The sequence below is a fragment of the Pyxicephalus adspersus genome, chromosome 5 (genome assembly GCF_032062135.1).
Source record: "Pyxicephalus adspersus chromosome 5, UCB_Pads_2.0, whole genome shotgun sequence".
NCBI classification, from domain to species: domain Eukaryota; kingdom Metazoa; phylum Chordata; class Amphibia; order Anura; family Pyxicephalidae; genus Pyxicephalus; species Pyxicephalus adspersus.
Window position 1 is genome coordinate 40,039,459 of NC_092862.1, and position 16,668 is coordinate 40,056,126.

At 36.9% G+C, this 16,668-nt stretch overlaps 1 long non-coding RNA gene across 1 annotated transcript in view; it reads right to left on the reverse strand.

Annotated features, from left to right (window-relative positions):
- Positions 1-3,333, reverse strand: part of LOC140331981 (uncharacterized) — a 39,191-nt gene extending 35,858 nt beyond the window's left edge. The window contains exon 1 of the long non-coding RNA XR_011921001.1: positions 3,236-3,333. This is a non-coding gene — a long non-coding RNA (uncharacterized lncRNA). The remainder of the gene's footprint in view (positions 1-3,235) is intronic.
- Between the last annotated feature and the right edge of the window lie 13,335 nt (positions 3,334-16,668).

The window sequence follows — 16,668 nt, forward strand, 5'->3', positions numbered from 1 at the left end:
GATAAAATGTGAAGGCACCGATTTCAGGCAAGAAAATACATTGTCACATAGCACAGTGATGTTGCTGAGGGTATGACTGCGATGGTCATGTTTGTTACCAGCAGGCACTTCTAAAGTTATATAAAACCTCACAAATGTATGTTTCCAAGACATAGCAAAACTGGATTATATGCTATAAAAACAGATATAAATCAAATAAATAACTATATGTAAATACAGAACTGTATCTAATGTGCAGTTTATGCTATAATTATATATATTTTTATTTTATGTTGGCAGCCTTGGGGTTGCTGTGACTCACATCTGTCACCACCTACCTAGAATTGAATTTTTCTGTACAAAACACTGCCCATTTAAGGCTGGCAAACCTGATCCAAAGTTATCTTGTTCCCAGCATGAATGGGGAAAGAATTTGTAAGACAAAACCAGTGCGGGTTATACAGCATATTACGGTGGATTTTGTCAAATCTGATTTGAATCATTTCAAAGCAAACACATCAAACCCAAGGCAAAACAGGCTTCATTTTATAGTCCATGAGAGCAGGCACGAACTGTTGGGCTGCTCAGGATGCTATGTACTAAGTAGCAATCAAAGACTGATCAGCTTCCCTCTTAATTCAAACCCTGTGCTAAGCCGGTAGAAGGGAATATACGGCAGCAATGTAGCGTACTAGGATGAAGAAGCTTACAAGGTGAAACTCAATATTATATTTTAGGTTTGGCAAGTGCACCCCAGATCTTTGAATTCTGTGCAATTAACCAGATCTCAGCATCACTGGCTCCAGAGAGCCGCAGAGTTTTTGGTTTTATTAGCTATTTCCTTTCCCAGACGTCAGCATTACCTCCCATCCTTAGGGTAGGGGGCTGGGAAATTCTCCCATAATGTTATGGTGCCATAGAAAGACCACAGCAAAACAAGTGCCAGCCAGTCTATTTTTTTTAAATGAACACAGAGCTCATATAAACCAGCCTCACGCTTGAATTAAACACGTTGTTGTATTCAGTCCTTTACGTGTGGCATAATTAAAAACATCCAGCAGTAATTCTTTGGATACCGCACTGCAGAGACACAAAGTCTAGAAAAGTTCTTTCTGCAAGGTTTAACTTTTCAGGAAATGTGGAGAACTACCTTTTCTTGGGATGTATACAGGGAATTAGTTCCCTCTGCAAAATTCTTTAAAGAAGGAAAAAAGGAGCAACAAAGAGATCACTTTAAAAGAGTTATATCAATCTGTCTTCAGCTTGCTGCACATAATGTAGGCTGCCAGGGATTATTAGATCCTGTTGTATGTCTACAAACATTGCACACAATGGTTTTAAGGGATTAAGTATTTTATGTCACACAGATGAACAAGCTGCTTTTAGTATTGCTTCCTACTTCAAGATCAAGATTAAGGATCTGGAGTCCTGCAGGATGCAGGCTTCATGTTATCACTCACTGTAGCTATGTTCCCCTCCCAGTGTTTTTCCTGTTTTCATGGGAGGGTAGTTTGTGCAGAGAGCATACTTACATTTTCATTCATTCCTAAATATTTAACATTAAAAATATGTTACAGGTTATTTTCTCATCTCATATACACAAACAGTCAACCACTATGCCGATCAGAAGTGGCATTAAAAAATTAAAACACACATTTGTAGCTTTTAACCCCTATGACATTATATAATACAAAGGTTGCAGATAACAAAAACTGATGAGTCCATCGTGTGCATTTTTTTTAAATGCCCTTACTTGTAATTTTGCTCAACAACAACCATTATGGGGTGGCACATGTAGAAAATGACATCAGTTGGTTGGAATTAGATGGCATACTCTTTCTAAAAACCTAAATTCCTTTGACAAGATTCTGACTCCATCACCTACTGGAGATCCTGTTGTCTCAACAGTATAATAGAAATAGAGCAATAATCCCAGAAGACAGGGAGAAACTGCACAGGACAATATTGCAATTAATATATTATGGAATGTACAAACCATGTGCTAGTTTCATTAAAGTAATTTTTTTACAAGGTGTTCTCCTTTTAACCACAAAGCATAGATGCATCATTCCAGATGTAAATGTCTACTGTGTGTACTACAGGATTGCACCAGTACATGATAACCTGTATTGATTTATTTTGTGAACACCTGCTGTACAAAGTAGCCAAGCGGGGAATGAAAGTCAGACACTTTTTTTAAAATAATGCCAGTTAAGTTCAGAATAGCATGCAGTGTCCATTCAGTGTCGTCCATTCATGAGCACTATAGACAGTTATGGTACTATTGCTATGATATTTTGTAACAGCACGGGGTAACAGGGCAACAGTAGGCCTAACCTACACTGCTCAGGGCAAGAAAGGTGAGGAAATGCTCACTTGGAAAGTGTTCATGAAACCTACCAGGATAATTGATATATTTTGTAGCAGAGTCTCTAGAGCTGTGTTTCTATACCAGGGTTCCTCCAGAGGTTGCTACGGGTTCTTTGAGCAATGAGCAATTTGTGCATCTTAGGTCAATTTAAGTAACACCAATTACTTTTTTGGCTATCTCTAGGAGAGACTTTAGTGTGTGCAGCTGTCGCGAGGGGGCATGGTGGGAATTTCTAACTTTTTTGTATTGGATTCAATACAAAATAACTGTATTGAATCCAATACATTCCAAAACAGTTGAATCCAATCCAAGTCTGCTACTGTACAGTTATATTACAGGTTTCAGTATTATTGATTTATTTATGCATCCTTGTTTTAACAGGTTTTTGTGTTTTTTATGTGTTTATTAAAAAATTCAGTTTATTATTTTGACCTGATTTTGTGTTTCAAACTTTATCATACTCAGGATGTCTACTAGACCCTTGTTTGAACATATTTCAGTGAGGTATGCCTAAGAATTACAGACCTACAAAGTAAAATACATTTTCATGAAAGACAATGTACCCCTTTTAGACATATAAATCCAGACAGAAATGAACCACCTAGGAGGTTAAGAGTCCTTCTGCCCAATAGGCACCACAATAATATACTGTGGGCTGTGTATATAGTAATTATAGTAGGGGTTCCTTAGGACCTGAAAGTTATTTTATGGGTACCCCCCATGTTAAATGGGTTGAGACACACTGCTCTAGAATAATAATCTCCCTAGCGGTAACCCTGAGTGTGACTTGGGGTAGAAAAAAGTTGCTAAAAGTGGTAACCCCGAGTCACACTCCGGGTTGGAACACCTATAGAAGGTTAAATAGAGCGTAAATAGAGCGCTTACCTGATCCGCCGGGGTCCCGTGCCGTCCAGCGCCGCAATCTCCGTCTTCTTTCTTCTTCCTGCTTCTGCATCCGATGAGTCACCGGGGGAGTTGAACCACTAGGGAGGTTAAACAAAAATCTGCATTGCGTGGTATAAATATTTGTAATAAAGTTTAAACTCCTGCACATGGTATTGGGCATTCCATAAAACCACAAACATTGCCTTTCCACCATGTAACACTTTCACTTCCAGAAAACACTGATCTTAGTCGTTTATAACTAAACATTTATTACAGTATCTATATTATAGAAAGGGAATCATTGTAAAATCTGTTACCAGTAAATTATTTTAGTTTTCCCACAATCCGAACAGGAAATATGACTAAGGAGTAGATAAACTAACTACTATTACACTCATCATGTGAACTATTTAACTTACAAAACATTTGTAACCCTGTTCAGTCAGTTCTTGAGGTTTATTCATTCCTGCCCCATAGCATAGCCAGGTCCCTGACCTTATTCTTCTGCTGTTAGGACAATTCTGTTTGGTCAATATTTTTTCTCAGCTTGTGATTAAAGAAAGAGAAACAGAGCACAGTGATGATGTAATCATTTTGTTATTTCCTTATCAGCAAACGCTATATGTTAGGCCATGTACAGACGTCTGATGGGTGTCAGGGGATTGTTTCTGGAAACAATTTTGTGATCATATCTAGTGACAATTTAACAAATCAGCGCTGTACACACAGCACCATTCTGTTCTAAAAAAAATGGGAGATGGGAGGACAAGCCAGCGACTGTTTATATGATATAGTTTAGGTAAATATAGCCCTGTAGCTGCCATCATTGTAATCCTTGAAGCAGCAGGAGCAAAAGGTAAAAAAATTCCAGCAGTTAGGCTATGTGCAGACTAGCGATTTTTGCAAGTGTTTTACTGCTCCAAAATTCTAGCAAAAAAATTGCCATGGTACCCAATGTTCATTATACTTTATTTGAAAGGTAGCAGGAGGCCGCAGTGTTGTCTCATGCTTTTTTAAAGCTCAATGTCCAGGGGTGTCCTCTACTCAGTAGTTGCTCTTGCCACCATTGAGGGCAGTCTGGGGTCTGGTTTTTGCCTAAAGGGAAGGGGACTCCACAGCTATGGGCACCTGGGAGTGGTAAGCACCAAGGTTTTTACTACTAGTCTGAAAATAGCCTTAGCAGAGAATGGCTCTTCACATACAGCCCCGAGGAAGCATATATTGTGAAACGTGTTGAATACTAAATGAGTTTGGATGTATATTTCATACATTTGTTATGAAGAGTATATACCTTTTTGTACCGATTAAATAAAGTGTGTTGTTTTTTTGAGATGTGCTTTATTAGGAGGTGCTGTTCAAGTCCTTTGAACTATATGAATGGTTTTTTGGAAAAAGTTGTGGATGTGGCACCAAACTTTACACATTGTGCTAATGGTTTATGTCACTGACAATTTCCAATATCTTTTTGACCTTCATTTACAGTATGCTTGTTGTTGGTCTGTTCAATGTTTTAAAGATAGGCACAGCAAGACAACTAGTAATTTCATTAAAGGTTCAACAAAAGTAACTCTCATTTATTTTTATTTATTGAGTGGCTATTGAGCTATCTTTAAATATAGTCTAATTCTGAAAGTAGAATGCTAGGAGATATACACCATTGCTGAAATACATGTCAATGTGACAGGTGCATTGTTCATGCTGATATGATGAGTGCAATATTTCTGTGGATAAAGACAGCTATACTGTGATACATTTACACACATTGTTTATTACATATACCTTTTCTTTACTCATTTTCATGAGACCTAGGCTCCACCACCCTTAGTATATAAATATATATAAATTTTAATCCTTCACTGTAGATCCAGAGAATAGGGGGAGTTTTTCTTCCTTAAACTGAGAATTACTATGATAACTGTAAATGCTTTTTGTCTGCTTTTTTTTAGCTATTTGCAAGTGCATACAGGAAATATTTCACTTCATTTAGCTGAGAAAAACACTTTTGAGATAAATGGTTTTACCAGCACAATTAAGGAAGCTCTATAATGTAATTCTCTTTTAAATTCAAAACTTAGGAGTTTTTGGCAGGCATCATACCAGGACTTTATTATGAGGCTTTGAGACATTTCTGAAAAAAATGATGACTAGCATAGGCAAAGTGTGTGCACTCCCTTTGTAGTGTGCCAGCACTGAAGTCAATGTTCCTGCTTGACACCTCATTGCCAGCACTGTGTTCACATTAGCATTTTGAGTATTTTATTGCTTTTGTCTTAATCGGACGCCTCTCTTGGATAACCCTTTTTTCTGATAACATAGATTCAGAGTAAATGTGATTCATTGTTCCAAAAAGTGTGAAGGTGGAAAAAAAACTTATGGTTTCCCATAACAATTCTATGTGTTCTTAAAATAGGCCTGTCATTAAAATATGAGAGTTGTCACTTTTCCATTCTAAGTAAAACCACAATGGTTTGGGGTTATATACAGTATACATCATTCTATATATACACTCATAGATATTTACTTTCCAATAAACCCAGTGTTATAGAATTATTCTAAACAAATTACTTGTTTAACAGAAGTTTGCTACTATCCCTTTTTTTCCTAGGTATGACATTTTATATTCATTACAATTACTTACCTTACCATAGGTTCTCCCTTTGGGTGGTTACCACATAACCTTTCCCTCCACATTGGAGGCTTTTCCTTCATCGTTAACCTGTGGGGACAGTGTTCCCCCTTATACGCTATCACAACATATGCGGTTTATCTACAAGGAATACGTAAGTCTTGATTTTAGAATTATCATGTGTACCATAGTAGATACTGAACGCTCATGTTTAACTTTCATTTATTAGTATGTATTTCCACAGAAAAAATCGTAACACCAATAATGTTTCAAAAAACTATCATTATACTCTCCTTTATTGTTACCATACTATGAATGTTAGTGTTTTATTATTATATTGTTACCTTAACACTGATATTATGTATTTAATGTGAACCTAGATACTGTTGAGTGTGTCCAACCTCGCTAAACGTAGCAGGACCCCTGAAGAAACCTAAGCCGGGCGAAACGCGTCGGGTATCGACATAGGTATGCAACACGATTTAAAATGATATGATATATTTCTGACGGAAGTTTATTGTCTAGTGCCCAAGTTGGGCCTGTTTGATATTAATCTGGACATGCTTTTCCAAGACATTTGAAATTGTAATCATCATTATTGTTCTGTATTATGAGATTGAATCATGAATACATTTGAATACTTTTGTTGTTTTTCTATTTTTTTATACAGTATATGTTTTTATTGATTCATTTTTACCATTTTAAATGTTGTTTTATAAATTAGAATATACAGAACAAAGGTGCACTGTCACTAAACGCTATGGGACAGATTTATTAAAGCACTCCAAGGCTGGGGAGGATACACTTTCATCAGTGAAGCTGGGTGACTCAGTAAACCTGGAATGGATTTCCAAAAGGTAATTTGCTATTTGATAGCAAATATTTTTAATCGTGGACCAGATCTAATTTCAGGTTTGCTGGATCACGTGACAAATTTACCAAGGATTGGCCAGCTATCAAGACAATCCAAACCTAATTGTTGTCTCTGACCATATTTTATGAGATGCCTTGTCTACATACTTTAGGAGTAGATGAAACCTAGAGAGTGTCAGCTTGAAATTTGATTATTACAGACTTATAGCCCCATATGAATGATATGTAACATTTGAAGTCTGCTCAAAGCAATGAGCTATTCAGACAGAAAAAAAAGAGACCAGACATTGCCATATTGTATGGTAGCAACATTTTCTTTTATTATGCAAAATCACTGCAACTGCAGATTGCAAACTAGTTTGTATAAAAGTTATAAACATAAAATGATTACTTCAGCGTAAAAACATATTCAGAACTTCTGGCAAAACACGTTATTAGGTAAGGAATATTGACGATAACCGCCTATCTGTACTTGCATTTTGTTTTCTGATACATTCCTTGCAGAAGATTTAATAATCATGATCATATTTTTAGGCTTGAAAGCAACATAAAATTTCCTGTGTACAAACTGTCTACTGTATACTATACAAGCTGACAAAACAAATAAGTCTTCTGTCAATGGTAACAAAGCAAAGTACCTGGAAAGTAAAAGTACAATACAATTAGTAAGAAAATGATTTTCAAGTACTGCAGATTTTGTGTTTGTCAACAAAATAAGATCCTTAGAATATTACATGGAGTTTGCCCTAACAATCAATGGTATGTCATGCTACAATAAACAACAGCACATGGGGTAAAAATATTGCAATTTAAATTGTATTAGAGCCTTGCAGAAAGCCTTGCAGATTTGATTCATACTGGGTAACATTTCTATCTGATAAAATACACACATTCAGAAAATACCTACAGTATATATGAAATGTAAATTGCCACATAATTTACTTGAAATACCAAGTTATGCAAGGTTGGTTTATCGAGTTGCCTGAAATGAACTTTTTAATTGAAATTGTATATATGTATTTGATGGAGTTCTAATATTAGATGAAGCAAGACAGGATAATGTGTTATTAAAAGCTTTAAAGCTGAACTCCAACCTTCCCTTCATTCTTGCACAGTCTTGCACAGACTCCCCTTCTATACTAAAACTGGTTGCTCTGATTTCACTGCAACGCTCGCTTCCAATAGGATGCATATGAATCTGCAGCAAAACAGATAGAAGCGCTTCTGTTTTTGTCTGTACATCCAGAATAACTTAACTCTTTCAATGTCAGCCTTATTGTCCATGGTGCACCACTTTCATTAAATTAAATTAATTTCTTTCAATCATTAAATTGAATTAATTGCTTTCTATAATAGAGAGTTAAGTCAATCTCAGCTGAAAAGCATTTTGTTTTCAAATTGATGATACTAGTACATATCAAAACATGCTCAGTTCTCAGTACTTGCAGGGTTAAAAAAATGTCTGGATATATTGCAGTAGATAATGTAGGTAAAATGGAATTACAATGACAAATTATCATTCAAAAGAGCTGTCAAAGATCTAAATCCTTTTTGTAAATTCATACATAAAGGTTAGCATGCCATTTGAAATGTTGTTTTAAGTATTAATAAATCTGCAGAGGTTATAAAATAATACTATGTTATTCCACCATGAAGTTCTTTGTTCAAGGCATTCCCTATTATGGGGTCACAACTGTCTACTAACTGTTACCAGTATGAGGACCTGGATGTGAAGAGGGAAGTCGGAGGGGATCCAGATTTGAAAGGGGGGGGTCTAATGTAATCTAATGTAAAGGGTGGAGTTTTATGTATAGGAAACCACCTATGTGGTGGATTCTTAATGTAAGCCACACTTTTTGGGCCCGATTTACAATTCACTTTCATCAGTGAAGCTGGGTGACTCAGCAAAGCTGGAATTGATTTCCTAAAAGTAATGCTATTTTTGTTAGCAAATGTTTTCAATCCTGGACCAGATCCATCCCAGGTTTGCTGGATCACCCAGGTTCACTGATGAAAAAGTATCCTCTCAAGCCTTGGAGAGCTTTAATAAATCATGACCATTGTGTCACTCATTAAACAAAAGGTATAGATATGTAGACTTTAACAGGAACACCATCAAATATTTGAGATGCATGTTATCTTTCTATCTTGTGACCTTTAGAAGAGTCTTCCAAGCAGAGAATTTGTTCAATACATTGTCAGCCAATATTGTTATTTCTGTTATATTAACTTCATGATGTCAGTGTGTGATGTGCTATTGTCGAATGTTTGGAATTGATCCATATAGTCGTTAACTCCTTGCTCTATATAGTCTAGTGAAAGTAGTGGAAAATGAAGTCATCCTTGTTTCTAATCGATACAACTAGGGAAGAACCCAGTACCTCAAACTAACTCTCTACCTTGAATGTTTTCACGTGGTTCACCTTACATCAATACACCTGACCTTTTTACGCAGATTCCATATAAATTATTGGTAAAGAGAAGTGTGTCTGCTCTATGTATGGTAATCAAAAAGTCCATAATAATGATTACATGCTCTGCATATCACCGAGATTTGCCAAGTCAGACCATCAAATTGTAGCCACACTCTATTTGCTTACTTTCCAGACATAGCAATTAAACACCTATATTGTGGGCTAAAAACATAGGAGTAATACTTCCCCTTAGTGAAAGTAAAAGTAAACAAAATAGGCCTGATTTATTAAAGCATGCAAGACTGAAAAAGATAGACTATCATGAGAGAGTGATCAAGCAAACCTGAAATGGATCTGGTCCAGGATTGAAGACATTTGCCAAATAATATTAATTTTAAACATTTAAATATTAGTGATGTTGATTGTGAGCAGATACCACAGTACATTTTTTGAAAGCAGAAGAACCGTAGAATAAAAAGCCAATAGTTGCAAATTAGCATATCTTCTGATAAAACTTATATCTTCAGTATGTAATACACTAAAATAATGATATGCCCTGGAACCATGCCTATTAAAAAGCAGGGTATGCCACTACATTCACTAATTTTTAGTTTTTAAACTATGTTGCATTGGTGGCTCCCTTAATGCAACCACTGGCTTCTTTTTTTTAATAATATATTATATTATTATATTATATAACATATTATACAGCACTGTAAATAAAATAGGGGTTGCAAATTAAGGAAAAATACAATGACATAAGAGGGGTAGATCATTCTCTCTTCCAACCAGCTTTTGTTTCTGCCAGCATCAAATGTCATCAGCCTTGCTATCCCAGCTAATTTGCCTTCTAATCCCCTTCTGTTCCTGGTGCCTTCTATCCCAAAAAGTCTGGTGCCTATAACCTTGCCACCTGGTATACTTCCTACATAGGCTTCCTGACTAATGAGAAAAATGGAAATGATAGGGAGCAAAGGATTGCACTCAATGGAGTAAAGAGGGTGGAGGTAAAGGCCAATTTATTGAATACAGGTGACCAACATTAGATACACAATTGTATATTAAAGATGAATTATACACATGCTTACAAGGTTTGTAAATGCTGCCTATATTTGAACCATCTCTCCCAAATATTTTTTGCCTACTTTCTTGGGTAGTGTAACATTCTGTAAGCTGAGCTAAATGTTCCCTATTTCACACCCCTTATACTGCAAACTGCTATGTGTTCTTTATTTCATATTGCCTAATTCTTTCTGCCCCTTGATTTGTACATTCCCTATTCCACACAACTTCATTCTGCACTCTGTCCTGTGCTTTTTCTATTCCACACTTTCTCATTCCACACCCCCTTTCCTATACCACACTGCTATTCTGCACATTGTGATGTATATTTCCTCATACATCCCCTCATTCTGTACTGTACTGTACATCCCTTACTTTATACATTGCATGCTTTGTTGTATATTGCACTCTCTTTTACAAAGTGTTTATTGTCTCAGTTGCTAAGTAGTGTCTAACATTTTTTAAATAAAAGTATTTTCTTTCAGGTAGGATCAGATGAAGTGATAGATCTCTGTCTATATTGTGTGTAGGAACATAAGTAATGGAAGAGGTAAACTTTTCAAAAGGCAGCCTTTGTCTGGTATGATTTTCACTTGCCACGCAATAATTACATTTCTAGAAATCCAATATATATATATATATATATATATATATATATAAATATAATATATATATATATATATATATATATAAAGGCTCCCACTGTTGGTTTAATCTAGCCTTGCCAACCTACTGCCACTTTCCTTGTAGTGCTTGCAGTCCTTCACAGTCCTAGCAATGCCCTTGGTTGTGATTGCATACTGGCAGTATCAGGGTAACAAAAGGTAAAGACTGTGCAATGGAATAGCTTCCTTGTTTAGAAAGGTGAAACAGGGCATGGGGTGCAAGTGAGCTGGGAACCAAGATGCAGCCAAGCTGGTTATAGGGGTTATGGTGAGCTGTATGCAAGGATTCGATGAGCTGCATAGGTGAACTGTTTACAAAGGGATGTAGGTAAGAAGTGTACAAAGGGTACAGGTAACCTGTGTATAGCGGGTGCTGGCATGCTATGTACAGGTGGGCTATGGGTATAAGTACTGAGACATATGTGTGCTATCTATACACTGAGTAGGTCTGGGTGCTTTTTACCCATACCTATTACAGCTCTTCCATGACCAGCACATTTTTGCCACATTCACCATTTACCATGGTGCCCTGAATGTCAGTAAACATTTAGATTTAACATAATAAATACAGGGCTACATTCACGTGTGTGATTTATATCTGTCACCTTTAGATTTCTTACTCAGTGACAACAGGTTCACTTACTTTTCACAAGTCTTGACTACTCAAACATTAAGCTGCTGACTGATTAAATCTTGGGCTTTATTATGGAAATGAATGTAATGAATGTTCCTTGTGCATGTTTTTTTTAATCTTAAGAATTGTGACTTGTAAATGTTTGGTGAATGTCACAATCACTGCTTTAAAATATGCCCACCATGGCATGTGTCAATATGATATTTTGTGAAGAGCTATACTAGAAATATTTGATCCTACTAACTTCCATGTCAGCAGGATCAAGTAGTTTGATAATGAATGCAGTGAAAACAGTGACATCCTGTGGTTTCTCTGCATATTTCATTAAGAAAACATGCTGAAGGTGATAGTAGCTGTGTTAGGGCACCTCTGTAAAAACTTTTTAATTTGTTTTACTAACATTTACTAACATTTACCAACATTTTAGGACAAGATTTTATTGTGTTGTCTGTGATCTGGGTACCCATAGAATTACAATTTTGCAAGACTAAAGTTTAGTGAAGTCATGTCATAAAGAATGGAGCATTCTTCTGTTTACATTAGACACTGGATTTCTAGCCAAACAATGCTGAATAATGCACAACTGCAATGCCTATGCAAACTGTTATACCTGCTCAGATATTTGAAATTCTGTTTATGTGGTCTTGTGATCTACATACCACCTGCACACTATGGACCTGATTTATTAAAGCTCTTTAAGGCTGGAGAGGATACACTTTCATTAGTGAAGCTGAGTGATCCTGCAAACGTGGAATAGAATTTTTCAAAGTCATTTGTTATTTGCTAGCAAATGTTTTGAATACTGGACCAAATGCATTCCAGGCTTGCTGGATCACCCAACTTCACTAAGTGTATTCTCTCCAACATTGGAAAGCTTTACTAAATCAGACCCTATGTAGCCTGATACCATTTTCCACACTTGTTGCTATGCAGCTACATCTCCTAGGCAGTTAAGCAGCATTGAGGTTACTCTTGTGCACTACCTTCCTTTAAACCTTCAAAAACACAAGCAATGCAATTTAGTTGAGTCTGATTGGCTCACTTGATTTTGCCTGTATTAGTAATTATGGGAAATTAATATTAAACTGTCGTTTTATATCCTTTAACAATGAATAGCCAATTAAAAGATGAAATAATAAAAACAAATTTTGCTGCATTACTTATGGTTTGTCTGGAGATTTCTTTTTCACTATTTTTCTGCCACTAGATGTCCTCAGTTTAATGGCCAGCATTATTTAATCCCCTTCCTACTGGTCCAGGTAATCCTGAACCTTTTCCCGGATGTGAATAGACATTTGGCCTGATTTATTTATAAGCTTCCCAATACTGAAGAAGATAGACTATCATGGAGAACCTATGTGATCCAGTAAACCTGGAAATAATTTCCTAAAATCTATTGCTATTAGTTAGCAAATTGGTTGTCTTGGTGCCTTGTAATGCTGTTTCATCCCATATTCCAACTCCAAAGTTTCTCAATGGAAGCATAACTTACATTTAATATATCACACAAAATCTTGGGGTCACAGACTTTAAATAAGAACTGACTGATGGCTTCTTTTTGAGACGCTGCTATATCCAAAAGTTAAAAAAAAAAAGTGTTTTGGCTGGTGTTTGGCCAATCTAAGCCTTAGATTCATATAATATTTAACTGCCATGCAAATAGAAGTCTTGCAATGTTGCAATATTCAATTACATTCTGTTGCTGCCACTATAACAAAGACCCTCCTCCTCAACCTCATTATAACAGATACATGTGGTGCACCATGTGGGAGTACAAACCTGTACAATTTGTCACATTTAACCGCTACCTTGTAGTATATTATAAAAGAAGCTCTAAGACAACCTGGAATTTTCTTCATAAAATGAATAGGCCTTTCAGTTGAGATGTATTTGAATTGCAGATTTGACCAAATAACAAAACACTTTTGTATCATTCTAATAAAATGTGTACTGGAGCAGATAGAACGCAGTATGGGCAAAAAGGAACAAACACCCACTACCCAAATTGGGAAGGATTGTGTAAAAAAACATACTGAATCAAGTACAGAACTCCCAGAAATCTTTATTTGATAAACTGGGATCTTTTTTTTTCTATGGGTTGCTCAATGCATTGCCCCTACAAATAGTCTCCATCCACTTTCTCAACAGGCCATAGAATTTACATTTTTATTGTTTTGCAAATGTCAATGTTATTCATTTTTATGTGTATTTGCTTGTAAGCAGCATGATTAGAGCAGCACATTAATGTAAGCTAGCAATCAGTATAATCATGGTGAACCTATCCTTCCCTTTCTAGAGGTTTCTTTATGAGTGGAGGAGGCTGTGTTTGGCCTTCAGATATCACAAGGGTCTATGTGAGTTGATACAGAGGTGGTTCCTCCTCTCACATATCCATTTTACTTCATATTTCATCAAACTAAAGGATGTATCTGCACAAACCGCTCGGAACAGTTTAAGCTAATGTTAGATGAAGCAGAATGTAAAAATAAGGTAAAGAATACACAAGCTGAAGAGTTGTTGAGGCAGAGACCAAACAATGACTAAATAACCTGCAGTTCAGTGTTTTGATCATTTGTCATTTTTCATTGCGATAAACCTAAACACCAACAAATGGTCTGAATAAAATGGAATAAAAGCACCTTGGCAACCAGTGTAAATGGAAACCACCCCCACTGAAACATGTCGGGGAAATAACAAAAGTATCAAGGACAAAACCACAGGGATGAGTGGGTGAATTACAAACATGCACTGAGTCATCTGTACAAAATTGGTCTTAAACATTTCTTAGTGATGCAGCAGAGGATACCTCTGAAAACATCTCTGCTGTGTGTTTCCAATTGTAAGATTTTACTGTGCATGGGAACCCTGACGCACAATCCCTAGTGACATTACCACCTTCTGTTCTCTCACAGGAGACTGGGTGGATACAGAATGGAATATATTATATGTGTAATGTTCTAAACCACCGAAATCCATGTTATCTGGTATAATGTTAGTTACTTTTCAGTAGTTTTATTATTTGTTCTTTGTCTCTGTATCTGAGCTGGTAACTGGAGAGAATTTCTTGCATTATACGACAGTAAAAAAAAAATGCATTATACTGTAACACATATCAATGCACAACCACCCAATACAATGCTGGCCACATTTATTACATGGACAGAAATGCGTTTAGCAGCAAAACACACTGCTGTGCAATGCATAAGTGGGGACATCAAATATTGCCTTTGCAATGCCTGATGTCCTTGCATATTGCATAATGTGTGAAGTGCAATGAACAGCAGTGCATCACACATAATAGAAGCTATGCCCAAACCACCCCTGTGACTAAACAAAACTTTAGCCCACAGCATACAATCATTATACCTGTCCCACTCTGATCTACATGTTACAGCTGACATCATTTTGAGTGCTTGGGACAACAGCTTTATTTTTAATTTACTTCACATTTTTTACAAATTAGGGAATTTAGGTCGGGTTACCAGGGCTTTATCATGAACATGACTACAGAATATATGTTTAAGAATCAGATCATTGATGAAGTAGGTGCTGTCCATTCAATGAGTCATAGTGATGTAATCTAGGGAAAGGGTGGAAGCAATCATTTAAACCGCACTGTATTTTCGACTGAGAATAATTTGTAAAATTATTCATCACATTATGGAAGAATGAATTAGGTAATTTATGATTTTCTATAATTGTGGGCACATTAAATCCCACCTAGTGGATTACTGGCAGATAAAGGCTTTTTAAAGTTTTGTTTCTGCATTAAAATAAATATGTGCCTACTTTGCAGGTGCTCACAATTAACACAAAAAGTCCTAATGATGGCAGCTGTTTATTGTTTGAAACTGTCACAAATCTTGGCATTTCAGACGTGAAGGAAAAAATGCAGAAACACAGATAGCTAAAACTTAAAAAACAGTCAGCAAAACTACAGGTAGCTGAAATATGAGCATATATTCTGTAGTTGATTTGACCACAATACGCTCTAGTCCAGGGGTCCTCAAACTTTTTAAACAGGGGGCCGGTTCACGGTCCCTCAGACTGTCGGGGGGCCGTACTATAGTTTGAAAAAAAACGGGAACATTCTTATGTTGGCAACAAATTATCCTCCATACACAACCTTCTCCTTTCTAAGTCTCTCAACTTTCTTGCTCTCACTGAAACTTGGCTTTCCTCCTCTGACTCTGCTGCTGCTCTCTGCTATGGAGGCCTGCACTTTACACATACCCCTAGACCTGGCAACAAAGTTGGGGGTGGTGTGGGTCTCCTTCTCTCACCTAACTGTACATACAGAGTCCTTTCTACCCCATCCTCTCTCATTTTCACTTCATTTGAAGTCCACTCTGTCCGACTCTTTAGCACCTTACCCCTCATTGTTGCTGTTGTCTACCGCCCCCCTGTGCTGCAGTGAGAACCAGTGCAGTGAGAAATGAAGGCAGCAGTGAGTCTCTGCTCATACCTTCTCTGCCTGATGGCTTCAGCCCGATAGCTCCAGCGTTACCCCGGCAAAAGTGGTGTCACATGACCGGGTTCCCTGGAGTGCAGATGGCAGGCAGCCAGAACTCAGGCAGGAGAAGCAGCCTCAGCAGCCGGCGGGCCAGATGGACAACTTCAGCGGGCCGTATTCGTCCCGCGGGCCGTAGTTTGAGGACCCCTGCTCTAGTCCTTTATTGATATCGGTGTCTATACTGATGAATGTAAAGAAATTAAAAATGAGTGTAGGTGGAGCCAAGTTTGACTTTTGCAGGGAGTCAATATGTAAAAATCATTTTATTGATTACACTGGGAAACAATTTTGAACACATTTTTTTTTTACGTCAATTTTTAATTTATGTAAAATATGTATGCTGATTCTGAAAGTGCAGTTAGTTTTCTTCTATCACGTTAAGTTTTTTTCCACCGCTTATATTAATGCGATTACTGTAGCGTGGATTTGTATAGGCTCTAGGTTGTGCGCTGCTCTACTTGGTGAAAGAGCAAAATGTATTTTTCTACTTACACACGTATTTCCTTTCTTTCAGATCATGTCTGGCTCTGATGTTTCTCCTCGTAAGTGCCTAAACAACCCTGATTCACTTTGGTATATCTGTGGCAGTTTTAGCATTCCCATTCAAAGGGCGAACATGAGCACATTTGTAGAGCAAGCCTATTTG